Source organism: Pipra filicauda, unplaced genomic scaffold (assembly GCF_003945595.2).
Source record: "Pipra filicauda isolate LSUMZ 115617 unplaced genomic scaffold, ASM394559v2 scaffold159_size1710840_pilon, whole genome shotgun sequence".
NCBI lineage: Eukaryota > Metazoa > Chordata > Aves > Passeriformes > Pipridae > Pipra > Pipra filicauda.
Window position 1 is genome coordinate 908,571 of NW_024104095.1, and position 27,966 is coordinate 936,536.

General features: G+C 43.0%; 1 long non-coding RNA gene across 3 annotated transcripts in view; it reads left to right on the top strand.

Annotated features, from left to right (window-relative positions):
* Positions 1-27,966, top strand: part of LOC113990076 — a 74,317-nt gene that overhangs the window by 24,598 nt on the left and 21,753 nt on the right. For all 3 annotated transcript variants that reach the window (XR_005562773.1, XR_005562775.1, XR_005562774.1), the window contains one exon: positions 21,501-21,567. This is a non-coding gene — a long non-coding RNA (uncharacterized LOC113990076). The remainder of the gene's footprint in view (positions 1-21,500; positions 21,568-27,966) is intronic.

Genomic DNA, 27,966 nt, shown 5'->3' on the forward strand with positions numbered 1-27,966 from the left:
TTGCTGAAACAAGTCCTCCTAAGTCCAGCTATGATTTTACACAAATGAATATGGTGTGCACAACTTAAAGTAGCACATTTGTACTTGCACATTTTGCCTGAAAGGGGAACCAGCTGTTTGGGTGGAGGGAGTTCCTGGATCAGTTGAAATGGGAAGTAGAGAACTGAAAAAGTCCTTTTGGTTTCAATTTTACCTAAGAAACATGTCTCAGTGAGTTCTCAGAGAAATCCGGCTTTTATTGCCTCTTAATACAGTGAAGAGAGATCTTCTTTTTTTTTTTTTTTATTTTATTTTATTTTCAAGCAGAAATAGCAGATCAGCACAGCCAAAAGTGGATAGGACCAATCTGAGGAATTACTAAATGCTAAAGGAAAGTGAAGATGATGTGAGGGATTAAATTGTTATTGTCTGACTGAGCTTTAAAGGCAGAACATTCAGTATTTAGTCATGCAGTCTTACATGATTGTGTTTTATGAGTGTGTTTGTTGAACAGTGAGGTTGGTCCAGCAGTGCCCTTGGTGCCCACTGTGGGAAGAGCTCCTTTTGCTTTGATGCCAGGTCTGAGCAGCTGCATTCTGTCCAGTGACAGTTCTGGCAACGCATAAATTGCAGTGCCTCTGAAATGGCTGGTGCAGCAGGAAGGCTCTCCCACAGAAATAGTTCACGAGTGATTACCCCCTCTCTGGTTCAAGCAGACAACACAGCAAATGTTTGCAGAGCACAGCAATCATTACAGTAGCAATCCTATTGCTCCTGAATGGAAATGCACGAGAGAACTATATGTACAAACCCCAAAATATTTCCTGGGCATAAAGCCAAAGTGGAATAATTTAACCGCATCAAAGTGTTTTGTGCTTGGGGGGGCTTTTTTTTTTTCGTGCTAGCACATGAAAATCAACATGTTCTCAAGGAAAGCAGAGGTTTTGTAGAAACAGCCTTTTGTAGTGGCAGAATGGTGTGGTTTTTTTCACTGAATTTTGACCCGTTTTTCTAAGACAGACTGTTCAAAACTCAGGGGCACATGCAAATTAGGGGCAAAAGTCTAATTTGCACATGCATTTGCCATGATTGTAAGAACAGAATTAAACAGATTTGGTGCTAGGGGATTAATAATACTCCATGTCTGAGCAGAAGGGGAGTGCGAGGGGGTGGGAGGTGGTTCTAATTTCATGATTCCTGGCAATGTCAACCCTGGCATATATATAATTAACCTACTTGATTAGCACCACAGAATAAAAATATGAATGGGGGAGCTATTCTACTCTGCCAGCCCGAAGCTGAGGAGCTGGAAGGCGCTGAGGGGTGGGCAGAGAAGCCTTGCAGATAGAACAGTTTGTAATGATTTTGCTAGCTGGGGACTCAGCATGACTTCCCCTTCCCTTGTTTGTGGCAGAGCTCCAGTCACGGCCTCCTTCCTGAACTGAAGTCGTGGTCTCTCTCCAGAACCTTGTACAGTCCTGTCCTCATTGCTCCTGTTAAAAGGCCTGGAGAAATGACTGTTCTGCTTTTTACCATGCTGTGGAGTCATGGATCTGTGCTCCCTCAGCCCTTGTGTGGAGCAGCCCTCCAGAATAAATAACTGCAACAGCTCCTGCTGAATAACACAATTCACACAGACAAAGGAGGGAGCGTTATCTGCTTTTTTTTCCCCCACCCTTTGTTCACAATCAAAATAACCAAGGCAATCCATCCCTTTCCCAGAACGTGGAAGTGGGAATAAGTAGCTGTAGAATCCTACAGGGCAGATGTCTGATAACAAATCCATTCAGTTTAGCTCTCCCTCATGGAAAATAAAGGAATATAAGAACTCATTATTGCCAGTGCCCCAAGCAGAAGCTTAGCAGCTCGCAGTAGTGACAGCTCAGATTATTAGTGTATTTATAATAAAGTCTTTTAAGTCTGCCACATGGAGGGATTTGTGAGTCAGCAAATAGGTCTGCAAGGGCCAGGCAGGGCACAGAAAGGAAAACTGTCAGGAATTACTCAACCTTCAGCATGCCCAAGTCTGCCCCTGCTTCCTTTAGCAAGAACTATTGTTCTGGGAATGAAAATTGTTATTTTTAATGTCTTTGAAAGCAGTACAGGGAAGGCAAGAAGTGGTGTTGGCTTGTGACAGGGGATAATGAAGCAGGTCAGCCTCCCTGAGCTGGCACCGGCACAGAGCGAGCTGTGCACGAGGATGTTCTACCAAATCACCTGCCAGGCAAAGGCTGCTACCCAGTTTACCCTCTTAACCTACATTTGGAAGCACACTGTGCTGTACAGATGCATATTGCAGTAGGTTTGGGGGAACTGATTGACTTTCTAATAGGTTTAGAGCTGGAGATACCAATTTAGGGCTCATAGGAAGGACAGCCCTTAATCCTGTTCAATCTGGAGGTCCCTTGCAGGGCTGAGACCACATAGAACCCAAAACACAGAGATGTGCAATCAGTTTTCTAGATTTTTTTTAATGGAATTATTTATATAATGCAAAAGACCTTAATGATATATAATTTTTTTCACTGAAATTTTAGGAAAAAAAAAAATCACATTTACTCTCATGACAAGCCAGAAAGCAACAGCTGAATGCCAGGGCATAAAGGCAAGATTCTAAAGAAAAGGATACACAACTCTTACCAAAAGTTGGTTGGAATGAAACACTAATTCACATCAGGATCTTTCAAAGCCTTGCTAATCATGGCTCCTAATCACTTATGCTCACTGATGGTCCCATTCTGCTTTTTATAGCACTAGTAATCCAGGTAACCTGGACAAGCTCCAACTTGGATAATTATGTTCTCCTGACCTAAATTCCTCTTGGTGTTTCAAATGGATGCTATTCTTGGGCTGATATCCTAAATAAGCAATTGCTGGTTTGTGCACTCTAAAAGGCTTTCTGTGTTTCATCTGAGTTAACTGTGTCTCGCTGGAAATACAGCGTGACCGAGGGACACTGTGGTAGGTTTATGAACTTAAAAATCCCTTTGTAGGGATGAAGTGGGAGAGGAATTAGCATATTTCATTTACAGTTTACAGCATCTACTGAAAAATATTTTTGCTGATATATATAAGATGTGTTAATTAAATAGGATATTTTGGCATGCATACATGGTCTGGGGTGTGGGCATTGTAGGCATGTTAATAGGCAGTCGTAGAAATTCAGCTTTTCTTGGCATTTATCACAGGCTTCAGAGAATGAATGCTCATAATTCTGCCAAACACTCAGTAATGAGAATTTCAGCTGAGCATTTCCAGCTTGTTCTTCCCAATTCCAGCTGCTCAGCCAGTACCTGAAACACACCAGTGGTTCTTGGGAATACATTTCCTCCAGGAAGGCTCAGCACAGACCAATATACAGAGCACAGACTAAACTGTATGTTCAGATAAACCCTGCTGGGGCGTTTTTGGTTTTTTTTTTGAGGGGGAAAAGTATGTGTGTTTGGTGGTTTTGGTTTTTTTTTTAATGAAGGCTCCAAGATGAGGCAACAGCCTGAGGAAGCTGTAAAAGGATAAAGCAGATGTAGTTGATCACCCTGGGGACCTCAGCTGAATCAACATCAGCTAAATTTACTAGACTTTCTTCCACATCTTGATTTCAGTCTGCTCTGAGTGTCAAGTACTTACCTTCACTGTTGTGTTACCCATCTGGTTTGTGATTTTATCAAAACCATTTTACTAATTTTCATCCCTCAGCTGGTGCTTGGGCCTTGCTCTCTTTCACATGCTGGGATTTGTCATGTCTTTCATATGTTCCGAGCTCCTGGCACATTCCTGGACAGGATCCCTTCACCAGTCAGCCAAGCAGAGGAAAACAGTGGGACCAACATTTCAGGGATAAGCACAGGAAACAAAGAAATGAGTGTAGGAAGGGATCAGAAGGGAAATCAGGGTCAAATCCACAGATTTGAAGAAGGATGGGGCAGGAAGTAGGAGAGTGACTGGAGAGGAAGAGCAAATGTGCTGCCAAAGGATGTATCAGCAGAGTATGAAAAAGTGGAAAGGTGGAGTGTCAGTGGCTGAAAGAAATGAGTAGAGGATGGAGCCATGAGTAGCAAGGACAAGGCCTGTGGCTGGGAACAGGAAACAGCACAAAGCCACTGCCTGGAGGAAACGGGAGAAATTTGGGTCTCAGCAGCAGCCAGCCCTGCTGCCATTCCCTCTCACTCCTGTCAGGATAACAGTGAGCTGCAGCCACTCCCAGGAAAACCCTGCTGGTTTGTGTCAGGGCACAGCCACAAAGCCACTGCAGTAAAATCCATCAGTGCAGTAAAATCCATGAATTATATATGTTTGACCATGTAAGTCCTGTTCTCTGCTTGGATACAGGCACAGTTGCTGTTTTAAGCAGTCAAACAAAATTGAGATGCACAAAATGGGCCAAACAATTCCCTCATGCATTAAACATGGATGAACTTGACCTAAAATCTTTTAAAATTGCATTTACTCCTCTCTGTCACCAGTGAAAATGTGAGTTACTAATGCTGGAGCCAGCTGAGGCCACAGATTCCTTGAAATAAGGGCATTATACACTCGAAACCAGTTCTGATAAGCACAAGAATGATTGCAGTCTTTAGCTTAGTATCTTGAATAAAGCACTCCTGGGATTTTGGAGAGGACTTGATGCTGCTGTGCTGTTGCTGCAGCCACTCTGGGAGTGTCTGAACTCAGAGCAGAGCTCAATGTGGTGTTTTCCAGGGATGTTACAGGAATTAAGAAGAGATTATACAATTACTTTTAATTGGCTTCCAAAATGGTTTTGTTACTGGTTTCAGGATGTGAGTAAATTAAGCAGATTAATTGTTTTTTATTTCCTTGTGTTTCAATGGAAAGAAAAGTAGGAAACCCCTATGCAAATTAATCTGCCTTGAACTCACTGTGTTTCTTAGCATAATCATTTTTTACTCCTTTCCACTTTAGTATTTTGGGCTACTTTCATGCTTCAGTCTTGGGAAGCTTTAGCGATAGAAGATTTATGGTCTCTCAGGATTTATATTGCATAAAGCCCCTTTCTCTGTGTAAGCACAGACTTGAAACAACACAAGCAGCCTGGGACAGGCAACAGCTTTTGAGGGGAACTGAGAAAGGAGAGACTGTCTCTGATGGGAAGTGGATGCTGAAGCAAATAACAAAACCATGGCCAAAAGCCCATGATGTTGCAGCCACTGTTGAGTGTGATATAGGGGAAAACTTTCACAGCACCATTCGCAGAACTGCAACATCATTAACTGGTTAATGATAATGATCATTACCACAAGCACACTTTTTCTCCAGCCTTTTATCTTCGATGAGCTGGAAGATTGTCACTCTTAAACCTCACAGCATCACCCTGGAATAGATCACTGCCTAGGGAGAGTCAAAATCACTCAGTGTTCCCCTCAATTCACCTCACAGTAAAACTTACATTTTTAGGTGGTGAGACTTTGTTTGTGCTGGAATGTGCTTTAGCCTCAGAAAGTTGCCTGACAATTACAGAACCGTCAGGATTTTAGACTGAAGAGTTCTTGGTCACTCCGGAGCTATCCAAGGTCATTTACTTTGCCACCAAAAGTTAGACTCTGCCACAGAGGTTCTCAGCACGCTCTGAGATACAGGTATTTCTTGTGCAGTGCAAAAAGCAGTGAGCAAATACAGGTGGTGAGTGCCCTGTTGCACAGTAACCATAGAGACAGCACATTAAAAGAACTTATTCCCCTCTCGCCGATCTAGAAATAAAACCAACACTTTCTTTTTTCTTCTCTTGCACATACACAAGGTGCTGAATTTCTAGTCATATCCTTGTGCTTAAGATCAATGTTTTGTGCATATTCCTCTTTGCTGCTGGAGTGCAGACTCAGTCCCACCATCTCTGGGGTTGAGCAGAGTTCAGCCTTCAGAGCTCCCCACTTTGTTCCTTAAACCCTGCTCACACAATTTCCTGTTTAGATGCAAAAAAAAGGGGCTAAAGAGCTCTTGGTACTTCCTCTTCTGGGCTCAGTGCAGTCGTTTCTTCCACAGAAGCAGCTGACAGGGTATTTCTCTGATAGGCACTTGAGCTAATTTTTCACACTCTTATCAGTTCAGATGGCTCTTTGTAAGAGCAGTTTCAAAACCTAATTTCAAGTGGCAAAAAAATAATCAGATAAAATGGGTCCTTTGAATTGGGAAAGCATTAGCTGAGCAGGCTTGGTTCAGTGTTGGAGAAGCACAAAGCTCTGCAGTTAATATCCTAGAAAAGCTCTGTAAAGGAGGTACAAGAAAATCTGAATCTCAGTTTTGCAGACATTGCTGTTCCTTTGCTGTGTTCTCTGCACTTCTGTGAGGTTTAGAAAAGGGTCCTGATACTTGTTAGGTCCTTCAGCTTAAAGGTTTGTTGTTTTACTGAATACAGAGGTGGAAGCTGGGAATCTTTGCAGCTGGAGGCCCTTCAGTTGTTCATCCCTCCTTGCTCTTTGGGGAAATGGCAGTGTCACAGTGACCAGGGTTAAGAGTTGCACTGAAAGGTCACCAAGCAACCTGAGAGCAACGAAAACCAATTCTAACTGAGGCTTCTTTTTCTGGTTGGTTCGGCCAAAATCTTTCCGAGATGACAAGTTTGAAGAGAAGCTCTGAAAAAGCTGAGGGAGACCTTGAAGAAGAAAGCAAGTTTTTGAAATGCACAGGGAGGTCAGTACAGTTCAGGGGATGGGGGATTCACATTACAGGAGCCCTCAAAGGCATGGCTGCAAGAACTGCTGAGTGAAGGCAAGACCCCTATTCCAGAGTACATTCCTTCCCATGAGATTGTGTCCAGGAGACAAAAGGACATCAACCAAGTGACCTTTTCACCACTTTCAGTATCCCCTCCCCAATTTTAACACCTACCCTGAATCTATTTTCTGCTCTATATTATTTAGTCGCTAATTGCACAATAATTCTTCAATTACTGTAGGCTGGAGAACAGGGAAATCCATCTGTTGGGTGCTCTGTGTCCCTTATGACTCTTCCTGACCTAAATTTGGAGAGGCTCCACCTTGCACCTCCTTTCCATTCCCTGGGGGTGTTGACTGCCAGGCACTAACAGATTAAATTGAAGTTCCAAGTGCCAGCAGTCTGCCCTAACTCCCAGCAATTAATAGTCTGGCAGAAGGGACAGATGAACCACATATGAAGCAGATCCTGAATCAGGCTGTAATTTGTAGCCCATGATATTTAAGTTGTGAAACCAGAGCTGTCTACCTACATAGGCAAGGCCAGAAACTGGTGGTGTAAAATTCCCTTTCTGCTTCAGGGAAAAGCAAGTTTTGGATCCCAGTGGGTGTCTTTGGGAATAAACTGGGATTCTGAATTAGGCACTGCCCCTTCTGTCCTCACCTGGACAGTCAGTGTGACAAGCAGTAGCCCATAATTCAGGGTCAGAAGGACCCAGTTATCTTGGTGAGGCAGGAGTGGTGTCTGGGATATTTTCTTTAAGTATTTTTACTGTGTGACTTCATGATTCTGTTGACTTTTTAAATACAGTAATAAGCACTTTTACATCTTCAAAGCACTTACAGATACTATCTCAGTCTCCTCTGGAAGGAACATAAGAAATGATCAGTAAGAGATAAGTAAATTATTTAATTTTGTAAAAGAACTCAAAGCTTAAGAGAAATTTAAGACCTGATGTCAAGCTGAATCAAAGCAATGGAAATTAGCTTGGAACTTGGATCTATCTAAGGTTTTACTGCCAGTAGGATGGTGGGACTGGTAATAGCTGCAGAGACAACTTCTCTCCCTCCAGCCCCTTGCCAATGTCACTGTGCTGGGGATAAATGTACTGGAAGGAATAAATTAGAGCTGGGACCACCCAAATCCCAGAGAAGTGCCCAGTGTGTAAATTAACATGGTACCTCTCATAAAGATCCTGCTTATTTTGCCACAGGGGAGGCCAGCTGGATGAAAATATTTCTTTTTGGATAGTAGTTGTAGGGCTATAAGAGGACCGGGGTCATAGAAAGCCAAAATCTTTGCAAGTGCCAAGTGCTGGTTTGAATGCACTCCTTTCTTTCAAGACCTTCAGCTGTTCCCTGCGTACTGAGAAACACTTTCTGAAGAACCATTTTTTGAAGTGGTACAGCACAAGAAAAGCATTCCTCCTTCAGAGAGCACTGAATACTAATTTACTGTTGGCAGGTTGGGGAAAAAAAAAGACTCATCATGGTCCCCTTTCACGAGGATGTTTTTCCTCTGTCCTTTTTGAATTGAATAATGTCTTAAATTAGGGTTAAAGTGCTCTGTTCCCTCAGCTCTACTCTGACTTTGATGCTGTACAAGACCTTCCCAGCACTGCTTTTCTCTGGCACTGCTCAGATATGAGAATGTCCCAAAGGCACTCTGCAAGTCTCCTAATGAAGCAATGGAAAGCAGTGACAAGTGAAGGGAGCGTGTAAACAGGGCAGGCATCATATCCACCCCAGTATCCCACATGTAAACAGGGCATCATATCCACCCCAGTATCCCACATGTAAACAGGGCATCATATCCACCCCAGTATCCCACATGTAAACAGGGCAGGCATCATATCCACCCCAGTAATCCCACATGCTGAAGTGAACACTGGCACCAGTCGAGGCAGGGCTGGGTTTGTGTCTGCCTGGCCAGCACATCCCAAACTGGCTTTGAAAGCCCTACTCTCTCACCAGCTCTTGGATAAATTCTTAGTAGGTAAACTCTCAGCTGTTAAACACCTGAGCCCTGTTTGGGTGAGGAACCTCTCTGCTTTAGGTTAGAGTCCATGTGTTCTGGGTATTTTGCTTGTGTTCAGAATTCCTTAATGATAAGTTGGATTTTGAAAAAAAATATAATGAGTTTCCCTCACAGTTCCTAAAGCTTTGTGCACCTGAAGTCTCCCTCTATCCTTGTGAGACAGGCCAGGGTCCTCTTGAAAGCTCCTTCAGTGCCACTGCACCTGAGGCAAATAAAAGCCCCCTTGGCCATGCATTGGTGCAGAGCAGAGACCTGTCCTTCTCCCCCACAGAAATCTCCCCAAACTGCCTCAAACATTTACCTACATATTGCTTTGCCTCTGCAGACACAAGAGAAGCTTAGATTCAGGTGCAAATCAGCAATAAATTCTGAGCCAGGCCAGGTTTTATCTTGTAATGATGGTTCATTACACTAAATTATGCCCTTAATGACATCACCGAACCAGTTTATCGTTTCCACAGAATTAATTATCAAGACATTCCTGATTTGTGGAGCTTAAGTAGGCAAGTGCATCTACAGATGTTGCTCATTACTTGGGTTATGGGATTATATATTAATCCTTTACAGCCATGAATACACGTGGAAATTAGTGTTCAAGGGTTCTCTTGCATCTCATCATTACAAAACACGGGACAATCCAAATGTGTGAAATACCTGTACCTTAGAAAGGCCTTAAAAGTGCTGAGTCTGGGTGGGGATTAGACTCAGTATGTGCTGATTCACTGTAACCAAAAAATGTCCACTGCACTTCCAGACCTCCATAAATCTCCAGATATTTGCAGGAATGGTTTTCTTTTGTTTTACTTATCATCAAACAGTGGTTTAGAGCAAAGCAGAGGATCCAGGCGTGTCCAAACCTGCCACGCAGACAATAAAAGTGATGAACTATGAAAAGCAGGGACTTAAATCCCTTTTTATGAGGGATGCTGAAATGCCCCTGAAAAGCTGTCATTACCACAGCTGAAGGGATATTCAAAAATGAATGAAGCCAAACAGCTTTTGGAGGAAGATCAAATATGAACTAGTGTTTGGCTCATGTGCTGTTCATTTTCCAGACACTGGATAAATGAAATGAGGAAAGTTCAGCCAGAGCAAAGTGCAGGTACTCAACTGACTCACTATAGCCAAGGCTTCTGATAACATAATTATAACTCTGATATTCTATCCTGTACAAGCAGCGTCAGGAAACACAGATGACAACCTGGTATTCGTTATATTGATCTGAATTCATGCAAGAGGTGTTTCAGACCCCGTAGGTTTTTTCAGGTGGATTGTACCCTGAAATGAAAGAGGGTGACCCTGAGGCACACACTGCACACATGGCTATGGAAAAATTATCTTGCATTCTTTATCTTTTCTTCTCTGGATGAATTCCTTTAGTGGTAACCACATTTTAATACCTGAGGGGTCTAGCTTGGGAATATTTTCCAGTTCTGGATGGTCTCATACTGGAACACAGAGCTGTAATCTGCAGAAAGGCTTCTCTGATCTTATCAAAGAGGCTCTTGTCAGACTGAAATGGGACCAGAAGGTCTTGTTCTGAATTTCAGTGGAGCCTCTCCCTGGCCTTTGGCATGACACAGGTGCTTATACTCATGACCATATGTATTAATTACACCCATGATAAATTTGTTTACATAATTAGTATCCACGTAATCTGGAAGGAATCACAGAGAGCAGAATTATATCATCCCAGTGTTTAAAGCTAGTTTTTGAAATTATATGTTCTGCATGGAGACGTTCTGTGTTGAAAGCAAGACTCAGCCTGGTCTGTCAGGCCGTGGCCTTGGTTTTGTCCTGCTCCCAGGGACAATGACAGGGCAGTCTGTGGTAGCTGAGCAGGAATTGTTTTGGTTAAGAACTTTCTTTTCTTGGTATAAATCAGAGCCCAGCTCTGACTCAGTTGCAGCAACTGTAGCAGAAATTCCCTTAACCCAGCAGTGTAGACACAGCTCAGTCCTGTTCTTTTCGTTCTTGTATCTCTCAATGTTACCACAGTCCCCTCTTCTGAAGAATACAGCAAAAAATACTCATTCTCTCCTTCAGCCTTTTTAATTCTTAGTATAATTCTTTTTCTCCCAGTGTCTTCTCAGTCTCATTTTCTCTTTTCCTTCCTCATTTCATCTAAGCTCTGTTTCCTGTCAAATAAAGTACCATCCTCTGTAACAGGCAATTTAATTTAAAAAGAGATAACACCTATTTTATTTTTAATTTTTGTAACATTCTCCTTCAAGTAGGCAAAGATTTTCTACATTGTATTCTGTAATTAACTTGTCTTTGAGTCAACCCATATGCTCAACTAATGCAAATTATTTTCTGGCTAGAATCATTTATTGGTTGAAAGAAAATTAACATTTTAATCAAAGTAACATTAAAAAGGAACTCAGCTGGTTTAGTGGTTCTGAAAATTTAGTGATGGAAAATTTGCTAAGTATGTTAGGAAATCAGTATATTAAGGAAAGCTTTGCTTGGATCTCAATGGGGATGCTTTCTGCATCCTGTAGTTATATATAAGTTATATATAAACCACATTCTATTTCCTCTTCCAAAATATTCCATTCTGCAGTAGAAGGGATCTTGGGCCTTTCTAAATGTCTTGGGAAAGATTTTGGGGGAGACATGGGAGAAATGGCTTTTATTCAGCTCTGGCTGCTTAGTCACTGGCTGGAAGGACACCTATGAGAGACACAGGAGGCTTAAACTCCAAAACAAGGATTGCTTTAGTGTCTCCTACCTAATGCTTGAACCAGGGTAACTGTGGGGACATAAATTGCAGTAGTGGGGCAGGAGTGCTGCAGAGTGGCTTTTTCAGAGAAGGAGGTGGGTGGGAAAGTGTTTGGGATTCTCAGGATCCTGGTGTGAGTCTGCTCCAGCCCCCTTCCCAGATGAAGGGTGGGATGGGCTGTCCATCATTCTGAGAGAAGGAATATTCCTCTCCTTGGAGATTCAGGCCAAAAATTCAAGCCACACTGAACCTGGTCCATATGTTCCTACAAGAAGTTCATGTTTCAGCAATGAAGTGGGTTTGTTCCAAGAAGGAATACAGAGTTTTGCTGTTGACTTCAGTATGACCGAGGTTCCACTTGTAAAACGCTTCAAAATCTCTGGCTCTTGGCTGCAGCTCATTTCTCTTGCAAATCCCCGAGGTCATGATTCAACAAAACAATAAATCCAGCTTAAGGGCTCCTTGTGTAGGCTCAGAAGAGTCATGACACAGAATCACATCACACAGAGCACTGAGCCAGAGTAAGCAAACATGCCTATTCAAATGTATTAAAAAATAATGATAAGTTTATGTTGGACCAGAAGTCTCTCTCCTAATGAGACATCTCCTGCAGCTACTGCTCCAATATTTTAATCGCCTGTCCTCTTCTAGGCAGGGGAAAGTGAACAAAAATGTTGTGTTCTTCAGTCTGGGTACTTCACCAGAAGTAAGATCCTGTGCCGATGTCTGATCCACATCCAACAGGGATTTCTGGCAGATCAACAGTGCAGAGATCTGCTATTAATGATCATAGAGCCAGGGCCTCAATCCAGCAGCCTGGGAAGATGCTTGGAAAAAGCAGCAGTGCTTTTGCAGAGGCACTTGCAGAACATCAGGGTACTCATTTCTCCTGGTCCTTTCATCAGGGAAGTCAGCAAAGCTGCACAGGCAACTCACTGCAAAGAATTCTTGCTTAAGCACAGAAAGATCCGAGAGTCCAGTGAGACATCACCAAATGAGAAAGCAACCATGAAACATTCCAGCTGTGGCTGGAATGGAAGATTATTCCTCCTCAGTCCATCACATGAAGATTCCCTCAGCTGGCCCCTGCCAAACATGCACTGGTAGCAAATGACTAAAGTCAGGCCTGAATAGTTTAAATTCTTTGTCACAGGAAGGAGAAGTTCAGCAAGTCCTGGGGATTCATTGGTAACTGTTCCAAACTGAGCTCCTTTTGGGAAACAAGATTGATCTCTCATTGCAAATTCGCTTGAGTTTTTCTGGAATTTTTTTTGTGTGGCCCAAAGCCATTGTGCCTTCACCTTCAGTATTTCAACAGGATACCTTTTCTCTGTGAGGCATGTCCTTGTGTCATCAAGTTTTATTCCCAAATCCATTAGAACACTTTGACTCAAGGAATAACTTCACTGTATGACACAGGTGTCAGGTGAACATTTCACACTAACAGGGAACATTTTTGTGGTTCCTTGCCCATGTTGCTAAATCCTCCCCAGCTATAGAAATAACACTTAGGACATCTGAGGTCACATTCACAATAGCCAGAACAATCCTGTAGTCTCTTCCAGAAAACAAGAAATTGCAGTAAACAAGGGAGAGGTTTCCCAGAAAGAGTCATTTCACAGTGAGCTCAGTCCATCATGAGCTGCAGAGAATTGAAGCAGTTCGTTGTAGCACTGCAGGTCATTCCCAAAGGAGACTGAACAGGGATGTTGGCAAATCTGAAGGCTTTGACTGACATATTTAGGGCCAGAGTCACCCCTAAACTGTGGTGTTATTCACCCTTCAGCACAGCTGTTTTGGCTTTGTAGATGTTAAATATAATCTGTGCTGAAAGGGAAAAAAGGAAATTAATTTGTTATTGATAATACTCATTGTTTCCTTGCACAGTTTGTGTGCAGACCTCACAGTGTGACACAGCTCCAGACCTTTCCCACTGCAGCAGCCCATGGAGAGCTCCAGAGAAGGGGCTTTCCCATCCCATAACACTGATCCTCTGGAGCACATGGGGTGTTTTGTCCTGCTGTGAGCCGAGGTTGCCATAAAATATAATCATAAAACCTTTCCAAAAGCAAACAGAATTAAATTGTGTAGCAGAAGACACTAGTTCAACTCCTTAGAGTCCATAAAAATCACAGAACTCCTGGAAGGGATGGGTTCCTGGCACTAAAGCAGAATCAGAGAGGCAGGAAAAAGAAAAGAGAATGACACCTGGGCGTGTAAAACAATCACAGTCAGGATTTATTTCTTTTTTAAGCAAGACAAGTGGATAGGAAAGATTACAGAAACATTGAGGTGGTTAAGACTCTACTCAGGAGTTGTGTCCAGTCTTAAATAAACACATAATAAGATGCAGCCCCTGGCCTGAAGAAATTATATTTGGAAAGGCAAGACTCAGAGAGGCTGGGGAGGGACAGAGAAAGGAAGGAACATGCTCCAGGTCAGCTTAGAATCTGAGCCAGCTTCCTCCCACACTGATGTGACGGGATCTCACCCCCTCCTGGACTGACTGGTGTGAAATAAATCCTCCTTGGCAGAAATGAGGCACAGGCACCACTCCCAAACTCAGCTGCAAATCTCCATGCAGAGGCTTCCAGCTCTTTGTTGAGCTGTAGGTTTCCCATTAGATGTGTGGCCCCTGAATAGTGAATTTAAGCCTACTAACAATAAGGTTGCTTTTCTTTGGAACCTTTGGAAGTAGCCCTTGGAATCGCAGGTGCCTGCAAATTTCAATTTGAGTGTCTGTATTTTATAAGTCTCTCTACATTGTCTTGGTCCTCAGTATTTTTTGGAAATTTACAGTGAATGCCAACAGCTTCAGAAATTCTGAGCTGCCCCATTTCTTGTCATCTTTTTTACTAAAGTAAATAGAATAATTGAAATTGTCATGCTGAATGAAAACTGAAAGTGAATTACAGTGAACTTTGAAGAGTTTCTATAAGAACTAGGGAATGCAGAACCAAAACTGAGGAGGGAAGACCTCAGATGAGGGAAGTCTCCAGCTTCCTCCCAAGGGGAAGGAGAAGGGCAGGTGCTGATCTCTTCTCTGTGGACCTGTGACAGGACCCAGGAACTGGTATTTTAGAAATCCCCATGGACATATTGTCATGGCAATTCAACAATGCCTAGCATGTGAAACACTGATATGAATACTTCTAATTTGTCCAAAATGTCCTTTTTCCATTCTTGCAACGTGCTAGAAAAAGAAATTGCGACTTGGATTAGATTCCAATTACCAGCAGAATACTTGTTTGTTGACAGATATGTCTTCCTGTTGGAAATAAATGTAAACCAGAAAGCTGAACTGATCAAACTGAGGTCTTTTCGAGGTGAAAAATAGAACAATTGCCGGATGCAGGTAGATAAAATTTTTCCCATGGGACAAAAATTCCGTAGAACATGCTGATTTTGCAAAACTAAAACCTTCCCCAGGAATCTGTCGATTCAGTTTAGCAGGGAAGAAAAAAAATGATAAATTGAATTGTGTGGAGGTTTGGGTTTTTTTGTTGTTGTTATTTATTACTCTGAAGAATTAACACTAAAAGAAATGTCACATAATTTCGACAGCTCTTTATACATATAGAAATAGTGTATAAAAATCAACACAAAATGGTTTGGTTGTGAGAAAAGCTTTGTTATAAGCATCACAACTTTTTGTGTTGTGGGTTTTTTTTTTTCAGTTTGAAACAAAGCAAACTTGGAATTACAGCCTTATAGAAAAACTGAGGTTAGAAGGGACATCTGAAGGCCCCGTGGTAGAAGCTCAAAGCAGAGCTGATTTCTGAGTCAGATCAGACTGTGGAGGATCTTGTCTCCACAAATTTTGAAATTCCACAAGAACTGTGATTCCACAGCTCTCTGGATCCCTGTTCCACTCCTTCCCCACCCTCTTTGAGAGCATATTTTTTCTCCTTTAGATTTGATCAGAATTTCTTTTTTTGTAATTTGTGACAGTCTCCTCTGGTGCTGTGCCAGGAATTTGAGCTGGAAAAGGATAAGCTCGGGGGATTCTCCTGTCTGGGCATCCTGGAATTCAAATCCCTGTTTATGCCCGGGAGGTCAGTCAGCAAGAACAGCAGGGCTGGGGAAGGCAAGGTGTTGTGGTGATGAGGAAACTCATTGTGTTGATTTGCTTTTCGACTCATTCTGTGAAGCATCATCTGGAAAGGAATCCAGCTGATCCTCATCGCCCCGAAAAGGCAAAGGGGCCAAGTGATGGACAGTCCAACACTGGCAAATCTTTGAGTTCTAATTGCTCTTGTATTTTCTCCACCTGGTGCTCCCTCACCATCTTTACCCTCCCTCCTCACTGACATCCTTCAGGAAGTCAGTCTTTAGCAGTGGCTCAGCAGTGCACATCACTCCAGGGACATGGGGATGCCTCTTGGCCTCACTATCATGGGCAGGAAACTGGAAGCCCGGGGCTCTCTCACCCTTCTGCCATGGCTCTGGGTTCTGAGTAAGCGGATGATGTGAAATGTTGGGTTTTTCATTTCCTTCAGACCCGTAGCATCCTTTTACCTGATTTTTTAGCACTGGATGGAACTGGAAAACAACAGCCAGGGCAGGGCCTGATGTCTGAGGACAAGGTCACAACTAAGTTGGTTTCCTGAGTGCATGAGGAGAGGTGACTGCCTGACACAGCAAAAGCTGGGGAAGGACCAAGCCCTCAGATTATTGTTTAACTGGTTGAAATGGGAGACCAGAGCACATCATAAAAGGGAAAAAACTTACAGGGTTCCTTGGGGGCTTGATGCAAAATGCTGTTGCTGCAATTGCACTTATAAGAATAAAAAACCAAAATAGGTTGTTTGGGGTGTCTTATGACATAACAGAACTTTCATTAAACTCACGAAGGTATCATCTGCAGGAAGGGCTGGAAGGGCTCCAGCAGCAGCTGGAAGGGCTCCCTTTACACTGGGCAAACATAAGGCAGCACCTCTGAGGAAGGCTCTGGCTCACATTAAGCACCCTGCTAATCAAAGGTTCCACCTTGGTCCACATTTTGACACAGCAGTGATAACTTCTTTAAACAATGAGTATTTTCTGAAGTTGTGGCTGTGTTTAAAAACTTCCATTATTTGAAATACAATCAAAATTCTATAAAATGTAAGTCCTATTATCCTCTTATCTTATGGATGTATGGGGGAGAAAGAGAGTGACTAATGAATAAACTGGAAAGACTTTCAGGTCCCGTTTTCTGGCACTTTGAGCTGTTGGATAGTACATGACACCTTGCACATTTTTCACTTTGTTGATTTTCCTGCCTGTGAAGTGACATGAAAAGCCTGAAGACTTCCTGTCTGACACAGATTGTTCATCTGTGATGGGAAACTGATGTTTCTCCTTGATGTAAGACACAGCTGAAGAAAGGACAGCACAACCAATTCTCAGGAGAGCCCAGCTTGGGTGGCTTTCCACAGGGACACAGCAACTCAAGTGGGATGCTCATATCACTCAAGGGCCAGAAATACCTGACCAGAAACACCTGCTGAGCAAAGGTGTCAAAATGTTCCTTCATGACCTTTAAAAAAATAGATTCTGAAGGCTGGACAGAACATTTTCAGCAATTATAAAATGAAGATGGCAAATAAATGAACAACTCAACTACCGAAGTGCCTTCCATGAACAAAGACAATTCTTTAGAGTACCTAATAAAAGGCAAACTCTTACCAGAATGGGATATGATATTACACTCAGGCCCACTCAAGATATAAGTGTATTTAGACACATGAGGATACACCAGTAGAGAGGATTTTCTGTTAAAGTGGAGCAGACAAAAGATTCCTCAGTTCCTCAGCCTTTAAGAGCTGCAGGAAGGCAAAGAGAACAGCTCTTGTTGTGGCCCAAAATAAGTTGAAACCACCCTCAGACAGATCTGAGTAGGTACAAGGACATTACAGGGTCAGTGGCAATGGTGTGGAACAGAGCAAGGAAATTCCGGGGTCTCCAGATGAGTCTCAGTGATGGCCACAATCGTATATCACACACCTCTGTCACTCATGTTGGGCTGATAGGCTGGAGTCCTGTATCCTGCAGGGATGAGAAAGGGACTGAAATCATCATAAAGGGGTTTTCCACATCCAACTTCTCTTGTTCTGCTTCTTTTGAAGAGGACTGTGGGGTATTGCATTATTTCCACCTTTGTAGAAAAATTTTATCATACAAAGAGTCTTATTAAATAATGCCCTGCTGGGATTGAGTTACAGAGGTGGGTTATCTGAGCACTCCAGAGTGCTCTGAAAATAGAAGAGGGAAAATGCTTCAATGAGGGAGAAAATACATGTCTGTTCATAAATGTTAATGTGAAATGTCCTGGAGTGTTGGAGCCAGAGAATTGTGGCTATTGAATTAACTTGCTCACTAAAAATACTCTAGTCAACTCCAAATAGTCTCCTCTACTCAATTTTGTTTCCTAAAGCTTCTGAAGATTTTATCTTTGAAACCAACTTTCCTTTCATCTTCTGCTTTATCATCTTTGGTGATTATTTTGGAGCCAGTTCTTAATTTTTTTTCCTGAACCCACTTCATTCCTTGTCAGACTGGCTCACATGTAACCATTGCTGTGTCTGCCATTGAGAACACACATTGGTTGTGGGTGTCAGATGCAAACACCTAGAGACAAATTTCTGATTATGTAGTCATAATCTCCCTCCAGTGCAGTGTAGAAGTATCCCTTTAAAATCCATGGTGCTGTAGATTTATGTCAGAGCAATTACTGAATCCTTGTCTGGGTACTTAGAACCTCTTCAAGGTGAGCTGGCAGAACTCTCTGGGTGTGCTGGGCAGCTGGAATGCCAGGGCAGCCCTTGTCTGCTGTGGTGATGTGAACAGGGTGTGCTTTGAGCAGTTTGGTTTGATTCTATGACCTGTGGGTGTGCAGATGATGCTGCCATCTCTCCTCTGTATCATTTTCTCACTGGTTTTGTGTGGTGGAGGGAGAGAACAATTGAGTAAAGGCCACTAAGGACATTTCTCCTAATTGCTCAAAGTTAATCTGGAACTTGGGAGAGATAATTCAAGTCTCTGATAAAATTACATATTGCTCCTGAGGGGAATGATCATTTCATTTTGATGAACTATGTTGAGAACTTTGGGGTTTATATGTGTCTTCAACAGTTTGGGGATCACTAACTGATCCCTAAATGTATCAATGTCCAAACAGATTATCACAAGCACTGAAGTTAGAGAAAATTAAATGTTAATTTAGAGGTTCTGTGTCGTCTGAATGCAGCTGCCTCTCTCCACTGCTCTGTGGGTGAGCCAAAGGAAATAAAAGCTGGACACAAAGGTGATCCAATCTGTGCCTCGCTTTCCTCTCGTGCACTGGGATACAGGTGTACAGGAACTACATAAACTCTGTATGTCCTCTCCTTTATCACTGGGTAGCCAGCAAATATAGAAAATATGGATCTTCTTTAAAGCTTTTCTCACAGGACTGATGGCTGAAGAAAAAAAAATCATCACTTCTACATTCTTTAGTTAACCTGAAAAATGGCTTCATTGCGTAGATTATTTTTCAAGGAACTACATCACAGAGGAGATTACAGCTACTAGAGCAATCCCACCAGTGGAGATGACCCTTTGCCAATATTAAGCACCTCCTGAAGTTAATATAACACTGTCACAGGGAAAGGAAGGTGTAAAACACAACTGTGCTGCAGTGGTGAAGCTGTCAAAGAGCACTATAATACATCCCTTTTAGTGATCGCTTCTTCCTGAGCCCACCAAGTTGAACATCTTGGCTTGGTGATCTTGCTGAGAAACACCATTTAGATTTAATAGATGCCCAGCATGCCCATCCTTTCTGTAGCACTCACTGCTTGAAAACTAGTCCAGGACACCTGGCCCTGTGCTCTGCACTAATCTGAGCTTGTTTTTAACCAGCACGGCGGGGAAGCTCCGCGGCATCGCAGATGTTTGCTCGGTGCTCTGTGCCACTGGTTTATTGTGGGGAAACCAAATGTACCTGCTAGTGTGAGGGGAGGTAGAGGGAAGATTCTGAATCAAATTACCCTTCCTTTTTGTACTTAATTAAGAACACAGTCTCGCCCGAGGCTGAAAAGCTTTGGCTTCAGTTTGCACAGACACATTCTATGTGTCTTCCTGTCCAAGTTTTTTACCCTTACGTATTACAGCAGTACCTCTGTATCTGGGCCTATAAATAATGATGGCAAAAAGCTTATTGATTTCAGCTGAGCAGGAGTCAGTAGAAGCTGATTTTACCTGGCCAGTGTTCTTTAACAGATGTAGCTCAGTAATAATTCATGTAGTTGAATCCAATATCAGACTATGAATGCACAATGAAAACCAATCATAGTTCTGAGTCCTTTTTTTCCTCTCTACTTAATCAAGAGGGACAGAGAGAATGACCAGATGACCTGTAATAAAAGGGGTTTATAATTTCTTTGGCACTTCTTTGCTGAAATGAACATCATCTTTCACTCTGGAAGAGTGAGAGGGTAACACAACACCCTATTACTATTTATAAGCCATTTTCTTTGGTGATGCTTTTACCACACCACATTTGTAACTGTTGAAACATAATCTGGACCAGAAAGCCTAGAATGAAAACGTGGTTGTTCTGTAGAAGAGGATAGTGAGGTACAATTTCAATCAAGGGATAACAGAGCTTATATCAGATGACACCATGAGAGGAGACGTTGCTGTGTTTTACTTGCACGAAGGAATTTGTGGAGGTACATTAGTTAATCACTGCAGCAACCTGCAGGGTGTCCAGCCACAGGGAAGCTGAGGGGAGACAGATAAGAGTTCATCAGTTCTGTCTTGGAAAATACTGGAGGTCCCTGGGAGAGCCTGAGTACTTTCATATCTCAGGTATTTTCAGGCTTCGTGGAAGTTTATCCCAAATCCATCTCATGCACCAATTGATCTCATACACCAGGCTGCTGAAGGTGGAGATCTCTATCTGTTCTTAATGTTCAATGATTTCTGAATGTAAACTATGGATGTGTCTTTCTTCCTTCCTTGAAATAGAGTGGAAGGGCAAATCTGGCTGTGGATTCCAGTTCTGAGCTCCAGGCCTATCTGTGATTTATATTGGTCCATAGTGCTTGTAGCATGAAAAGTGCTCTGTTCCTATTCCATCTCCCTTATCTCTGATTCAATGTAAACCACATTTCTCTCACAAAGAACCTTTCAAAAGCAAAGAATTTCAGAAATCACTGCTATGAATGACCCAAGAACCTACATAGTAAAGAAGTCCCCAAATGGTCTGTCCTCATTGCAGATTTGTTTGTTAGCTTGAATTTCTTGGTCCAGCAATGGGTCAATTTTCACAAACTAACAAAAAGATCTTTTGTCTTCTCAAATATGTGTGAATTTCATGGAATCCTTTTAGGAAAAAGAAAAGCATATCTTTATTTTCAAAGTGCAGCATGCCAGAACCAGTTCCTTTGAAAACATCCTCGTCTCTAACGTGTTTTTCATTAGGAAAATGTATTCCCAAACTGATATTAGTACCAGTTTTCAGGAACCACTCAAGTGTGTTCCTGCCTTGACATCTGTTGGTATAAATAATGTAGTAAAATTCAGAAGAATTATTTGTATATATTTAAGCAGACCTGTAACTGGGTAGTAACTCTGACAACCTGCTTGTAAATGCAGAGCTGTGCTCAATTTGAATACTAAACCCAGCACAGAGGAACAATATAATTATTGCTGGATCACACTTGCAGATTGGATTTACAAGTTGCAACCAAAAAAAGGAAAGAAATGTCAGATTGGCACGGAAGTGTCACTAGGGAGCAACCTTGGGAACAGTGAAACTTGGAAAGGAAGTTTACAGTGAAAGCTGTTTTGTTGTTGTGATTTACATTTTCAATAAAGCTAAACCCCAGGAGAATTTTGGCCTGTGTGGGGTGTTTGCAGGCTGGTGAAAGCAGAATAGGGACTTGCTCCTCTAACCAGATTTTAAAACTCACAAAAAAAATAACCCTGTGGAATGGAAAGCCGAAAGCTGTGCATTTATGTTAGGGATACTTGCAATAATAGGGCGATAATTAATTGACAGTTGTCCTAACTGGACTCTTCTGACCTTAGTTTAAGACTTAATTGTTATCATTTCCCACAGGATTTGCTATGCAGAGTAACCAGTGAGCAACCTCCTCCCCTTCCCTCATCTGCTGCCTACGGGATGGGTGAGTAACTCTCCTTCATTCTGCAAACAGAGATGGACTTGTTGGGAGCAGTTTAAAGGCTTGTATGGAAAAGACAGAAAGTTTAGCAAACATTTCACTGCTTGTACTTCAGTTTTTGAGCATTGTGCCCTCATGCCTTGAGTAAAGGGTCCTACTTTATGGTGTCCAAAGCAAGAGTGTAACCAGGACCTCCCTACCCAGCTCCACAGATGCTATTTGGGGTGGCTGCTCTGTTTTGTCCCTCTGTGTTAAGTGAAGGCTTTGTGTTCTCCTGCTGTTTATCCTGTTCAGAGACTTTCATGTATCAATCTGTTGAGAGGAAACCTCAGTGATCTGCAGGCAGGTTCTGAGCTGTTTGTCTGGGGTGGCAGAGTGTGCCAGGAGGGCAGAGCTGGCAGCTGGGGGACAGTGACCACTTCCACACCTTCTTTTAATCTGCCCTTACATTTCTATCACAGCTTTTTCCCAGCACATCTTGCAGACTCTTTTTTAAATTTCGGTCCAACGTACACTAAAATCAAACTTTCTTGGTTTCTTGCCTGGTTTACAGTTAAGGGAATGAGCTTGTGCTGGTTTGATTTAATTCCACATCAATTCTTAAATACTTTTCCCACTGCAAGACTCCAGCTTTTCTGGCTCTACTGAAAGTAGCATTTGGCATAAATCATAAACCCTCCTTCAGACAACTTAATCTGTTCAAAATGGGGCTGAAGAGGAAAAAGAGTACTATAACAAACAAAAGCTTGTGTATCCTTATTTAAGGCTGAGAATCTTATCGCTGTGAGAGATGAGTTTTTTCTTTGGATCCCTCTAAGACTGTAAGACATTTCCATTCCAGCTGTTTGCTCAGTCCAGAGCAGAGATGGCTCACTTTTGCCTCACAACTGCAAATGCATCTGAGCTCAGTGAAAATACACTTTGAATCAGTTCTTGTGTTACTGCACCTGAGACAGTGAAGATGCTTGAAGTTCAGAAAAGAGATGAGATAAAATCTAATCATCTGTGCACTGCAGACAATTGTATTTCCCATTTGTTAAACCCAATCACTGGTGTTTCATTCAGGCATCTATTCCAAAAGAGAGAGTTCTTGCTTTGTGTAGTAAAAGACGAGGTGAATGAGTCAATTGAGTCAATGGTTTTGTTTCTTCCAGAGGTTAATCACCTTCACTTATAAAAGCTCATGTCTACTTTGTTGTTTCAATCTGTGTCTTCAACCTTTAGCCACTGATTCTTGTTCTGTCCTGCTGTGCTCAGCTACAAGACACCAGTTCAAGCCCCAGCAAAACATCACCTTCTCTCCTCCCCTGCAGACCAGGCAGCCTGGTTCCCGTTTACAGCCTGATGCCCCATCCCAGTGGGTTTTGTTAATTGGATAATATCGTTAGTTGAATCTCCTCTATGTCCCAGGTCAGTGATTCTTGGGATATGCCATCCCATTCACTGCAATTAAATCAGCAGCCAGGGCAAAATGTGTTCAATTTATGACCGACTCCTCCGTGCGCTCGTGTAATAATCCTCAGATAAACTGATCATGAGATTGTGCTGCTTAAAGCCACTGTTTATCTTTCCAAGCACTTAAGGCATTAAGTGTCAGTATGAGAGGAAAATGAAATGTTGGCAGAGAGTTTTCAGAAACAAACATGAACTGGAATATTAAGAAGCTCAGTGCAAGGAGGGCCGTGGAGCAGATTTATGGTTTCGTCTGAGAGGTTCAAGCTTTTAAATATGGAAGATAAAGACAACAAATGTTGTAGCCTTTCTGATTTACAGCTCTGATGTAAGACATACCTAATGCTCTGTACAGATCATGGTTGAGATTCTTTATCAAATCACCCCATAATTGCATCCATCCTCACCCAGTGGCAGTGTGATTCTGGAAGCTTAAGGATTCTCCAGGAATCCTTGTGTGTTAGAAGGAAGATAGCCAGATTCAAATGCCTCCTGGAAAACAGCTTAAAAGAGAAGGAAAGTGCTTATTTCTCACTTAAAAAGTAGTTTTGTGATTCAGTCTGAAATGTTTTTCATCAGCCCTGTAATTCCACCTGAACTAAAACTGTTGGGGAAAAAAAAGTCAAAACATTTTCAAACAGAATAAGGAACCTGGTGACAGCCAGCACATGGATATTGAAAACAGCTGCTTGTCTGGATCATATAGGGAATATTGACACATAGATAAGGACACTGGAACCCTTCCACTGCAAAATACACAAGAGTCACTTTTCATTTGGAAAAAAGAACAGTGCTTCTCTCTGTTCTTACAGGGTGTTTTTAATAGCCTATAGATAAAATAATAATTTGTGACTTTATGACACTAACATATTTTATGACATAGAGTTGTGGCTCTTATTCTGAAAAAAATTGCTAGTAATTTTACTATAAAACTTTAGGGAGTTTTGTAGGATTTTTGCTCTTGAGAATTGTAACAGCTTTTAGTTTCATTTTGATTTGGAACTCGGCAAAACTGAGACATTGAAATCTTAAGTAAAATACATTTTAATGCTCTTTGTTATGATAACACACCCTTTGTTGTTACACTGGAGACAGAAGAGAGCTGAAAGTTCAGACTTTATCACAGCCTGCTCTAAGTCATTCTGAGCCCTGTATTCTCTAGCAAGATTTCACAAAAGTTCCCTCACATAAAACTTTTCTTGGCGTGTAGTGACCCAGAAATCCCTGTGCAAAGGCAGCATTCACACCTTGCTTAGGGGTGATCTCACCACAGCTCCTTTGCTCTCACAGCCTGACTCCTCTGAGGACACCCCTGAGACCTGTTTGATTTCTGATTTTGGCAAAACACTTCTTGCCATGAAAACCGACGTCAGAATTAACTTCGGTGGGACAAGATTCAACTCTTATTATTTTTTAATCATGTCACTAATATGCTTATTGGAGCCTTGCCCTGGGTGTAATAAAACCTGGTTTAAATTGCTGAAGGGCTCAGCTGCTGCCTCCAACAGCTGCATGGTTGTAATTTGCCAATAGGATGTATTACATCCTGATTACAGTTTCTGTTGAGTGATAGGCCAAAATTACAAGGCAGAAATGTGGCTAATCATGATAAAGGAGATAAGTCTATTCATCCACTGCCCGCATTTAATATTTGCAGAGCAGATGCTGTTTGTTCCCTTCAGCTGCATTTACATGGAAATGCACTCTCATTCTGAAGATGTCTTAAGGTTAATGAAAAACTTTATTGGACATTTGGATGGGGGAGGGAGGGAGAAAGATGAAATATCTTGGAAGGTTTCTCTTGGCCTCCCAGCCCAGATAAACTTACACAAATCAACCAGTCATTGTAAGAAAAGCAAAGTGAGCTGATCCAGGCCAGAAACAGATGTCTGTGAAAGTTTAGGTCTCATGTTTTTGGCAGATGGATTGGCAGCATAGGTGTGAGTCACACTAGGAAAGGCTGTACCACTCCAGGGATTAAGGCTGGAGTGGGCTGTGCATGTCATTTATTGCCCTTGTTCCCACCAAGCAACAGAGTCCTTCAGGCTGCAGTTAAACCACCTCTGGTGTTCTGGCTCACTGGGCCATAAAACCAAGCCTGAGATCTCAGAATCACAGGCTGGTTTGGGTTGGAAGGAACGTTAAAGCTCATCCAGTCCCACCCTCTGCCATGGGCAGGGGCACCTTCCACTATCCCAGGTTGCTCCAAGCCCCAACCAACCCAGCCTTGGACACTTCCAGGGATGGGGCAGCCACAGCTTCCCTGGGCAGGTTAGGGCTGCATTAACACATCGCCACCATGATAGACCAGAGAGGTCCCAGAAGTGTGCGATTTGTGAGCGTAGGAAATCTCACTTACAGCTTAATAACAGATGCGTTCCACAAGCTTGTGGTTGCAGTCTGGAGGAGCCTGTGGGAGACCCCCAGTTCCTGCTCTCAGCCCCATCCGAGCTGCCCCAGGCTGCAGGAGATGCAGTGCCAGCCCTGAGCAGAAGAGCATCCGTCGGGGACAGGGAAAGAAAACGAGCTCGTCTGGCCTGGAGCTGAGTTTACAGCCCGAGCAATCTCCGTATTTGTGCTGCGTGTGCAGCACTGACCTGAGCTGCTCTCGTACCCTGATACACAAAATATCTTGTGTCTCCCCTCCGCCCCTCTGTGCATCCCTCTGCTCCGGTGCCTTGTTGCTAAATAACTGCCACAACTCCGGCTGGAGGGATTAGATCACCCCGGGGGTGCTCACAGCAGAGCCTATTTATCGCCAGGGGTAATCTGGCATTACAGACTCTGGCATTACACTCTCCCCGGGCCAGCCGCTATAAAAACCCGGGCAGAGCCCGCGGCGTTTCCAGGGGCCGGTCGTGCTGCCGGCGTTGCCTGGCTCAGCTATTTTCTATTCTCCAAAGCCCTGCTTACTCCTGGGATGGAGAATTTGCTGCTCACGTGTTGCAGGCTGCTCTGACTCACGGCAGCCTGGCTGTCTCCACGCTCAAAGCACGATTTTGCCCCTGGGTACCGAGCCTTTCTCTCCCCGGCCTCCTAAATGTGTCTGGGGGGAGTCACCCATTCACTCCCTCCCTTCCCACCATCTGCCTGCGCTGCTTAAAAATCCCCCAGTCGGGGCTGCCTGAAATGAACTCATCTGCTGCGTGATTCTATTAATCAAGGAGGTTTTGGAGGATATTTCTCCCGGCTCTTTTGCTCCGTCCTTGCTAAAAGTGGAGTCTGCCCCTCGCACTCGTAATGGGGAGGGATAGAAAATCCTCTGGCAACGCCAAATATAAAGCAGCCACTGAGCCACCACACGAGGGAACGGCAGGCGCCTGTAACGCAGCCCTCTGTGCAGCAGCAGGTCTTCAGAGCCTGAGGAAAGGGCTGATGAGGCAAAAGCAGGTTTCAAACACCAAATGGACACAAATCAGGGCACCTGACTGTATAAAAAATACATTTAAAATGACAAAGGAAATGCATGTCTCCTACGGTCATTAGCACAAATCCCGGGATGGAGTGTTATCAGCATGGCTGTGATAAGACGAGGAATGCATTGAGTCCCCAGCAGGGCTGTGGGGCCCTGGAGCACATGGGCTGCTGTTTCTGCTCCAATTCTATGATGAAAGGCCCTTTCCTTAGCAAGTATATTGTGCTCCACGAACAACAGTGTAGTCTGGTTTATACTAATGCAGTAAAAATACAATTCTGAGGAAGAATTTCCTCACTGAAAGGGTTGTCAAGCATTACAGGGCTGCCCAGGGAAGTGGTGGACTCACCATCCCTGGGGCTGTTCAAGAAACTGGATGTGGCACTCAGTGATATGGTTTAGATAACAAAGCAGTCTTCAGACAAAGGTTGGACTTGATGATCTTGGAGGTCTTTTCCAACCCTAATGATTCTATGATTCCAATCTTCCTGAAACACACTGTGAACTCCTGATTAGCAGTGTTATAGCAAAAATAGGTATTCTTAATTCCTTCTTTGTTTCCACCACTCCTGGTACAAAATACAGTCCATAGCAGAGTCCCTGATACCTCTGAGAGAGACCATTTCCAGTTTGTGTTGTGGTGTTGAGATATGCCAAGTGTGAGATCCCAAATGCACCACAAAAAATTGGTCTTGCGCTTTTACTCTTCATGTCCCAGTCCTTCTTCTGCTCAATTTTTGCCATTTTTTTCTTGCATTCTCACTTATTAACACAGGAGGAGAATGCCTGCAAACACTGTGGAATAAATACTTTTCCAGCCGAGTGAGAGCAGACCCCAGAGATGAGTTTTAGCTGCAGAGCAGATTGGGAGTTACACCAGGCTTGTGGAGCCCCTGGACTAGCTGAGCTGCTCCTATCACACGCATAAGGGTTTGACATAATACCAATAACATCCCTCTCCTGAAGGAAATTAAGACCAAATTAATGCTGAACTATAACCAACATTTTAAAAACAAAGCCGTTTAATGACTAATTCAGATTCCTCCTCCAGTAATCTCCAGAATGAGGAGTACAGAGGGAGGGAAGCATTGAATTCTTGAAACACATATTGCCCCAAACACTCCTAGGCAGCCCCCTGGGATGTGCATTCATCAGCTTGGGCTGGGGTTGGGGCTGAGTGTGTTTCCAGAACATTCTTTGTGACGAAGATAATCTTTTATTTGACTGAGGGTTCGACAAGCACGGACTTGATTAACTTGGCTGTTGCAGAGTTGTCAGAGGAACAGGACTGTACAAACAAGAACTCCCCAGTGGGTATCCAAGACCCAACTGCTTTCCAGTGAGGCCAGAGACACACCAGCAGCAATGCTCTTGTACAGCTCATCCCCATTTTTCCCCAGGAAGTTCTTCATGTCATCAGCAGGATGGTATCACTAGGTAGCCTGTCTGAGGAGATAAAACTGAGGCTGGGAAAAAAACCAACCCCACTGATTCTCTCTTATTACTATCATTCATTAGGCTACTTTTTCCCATAA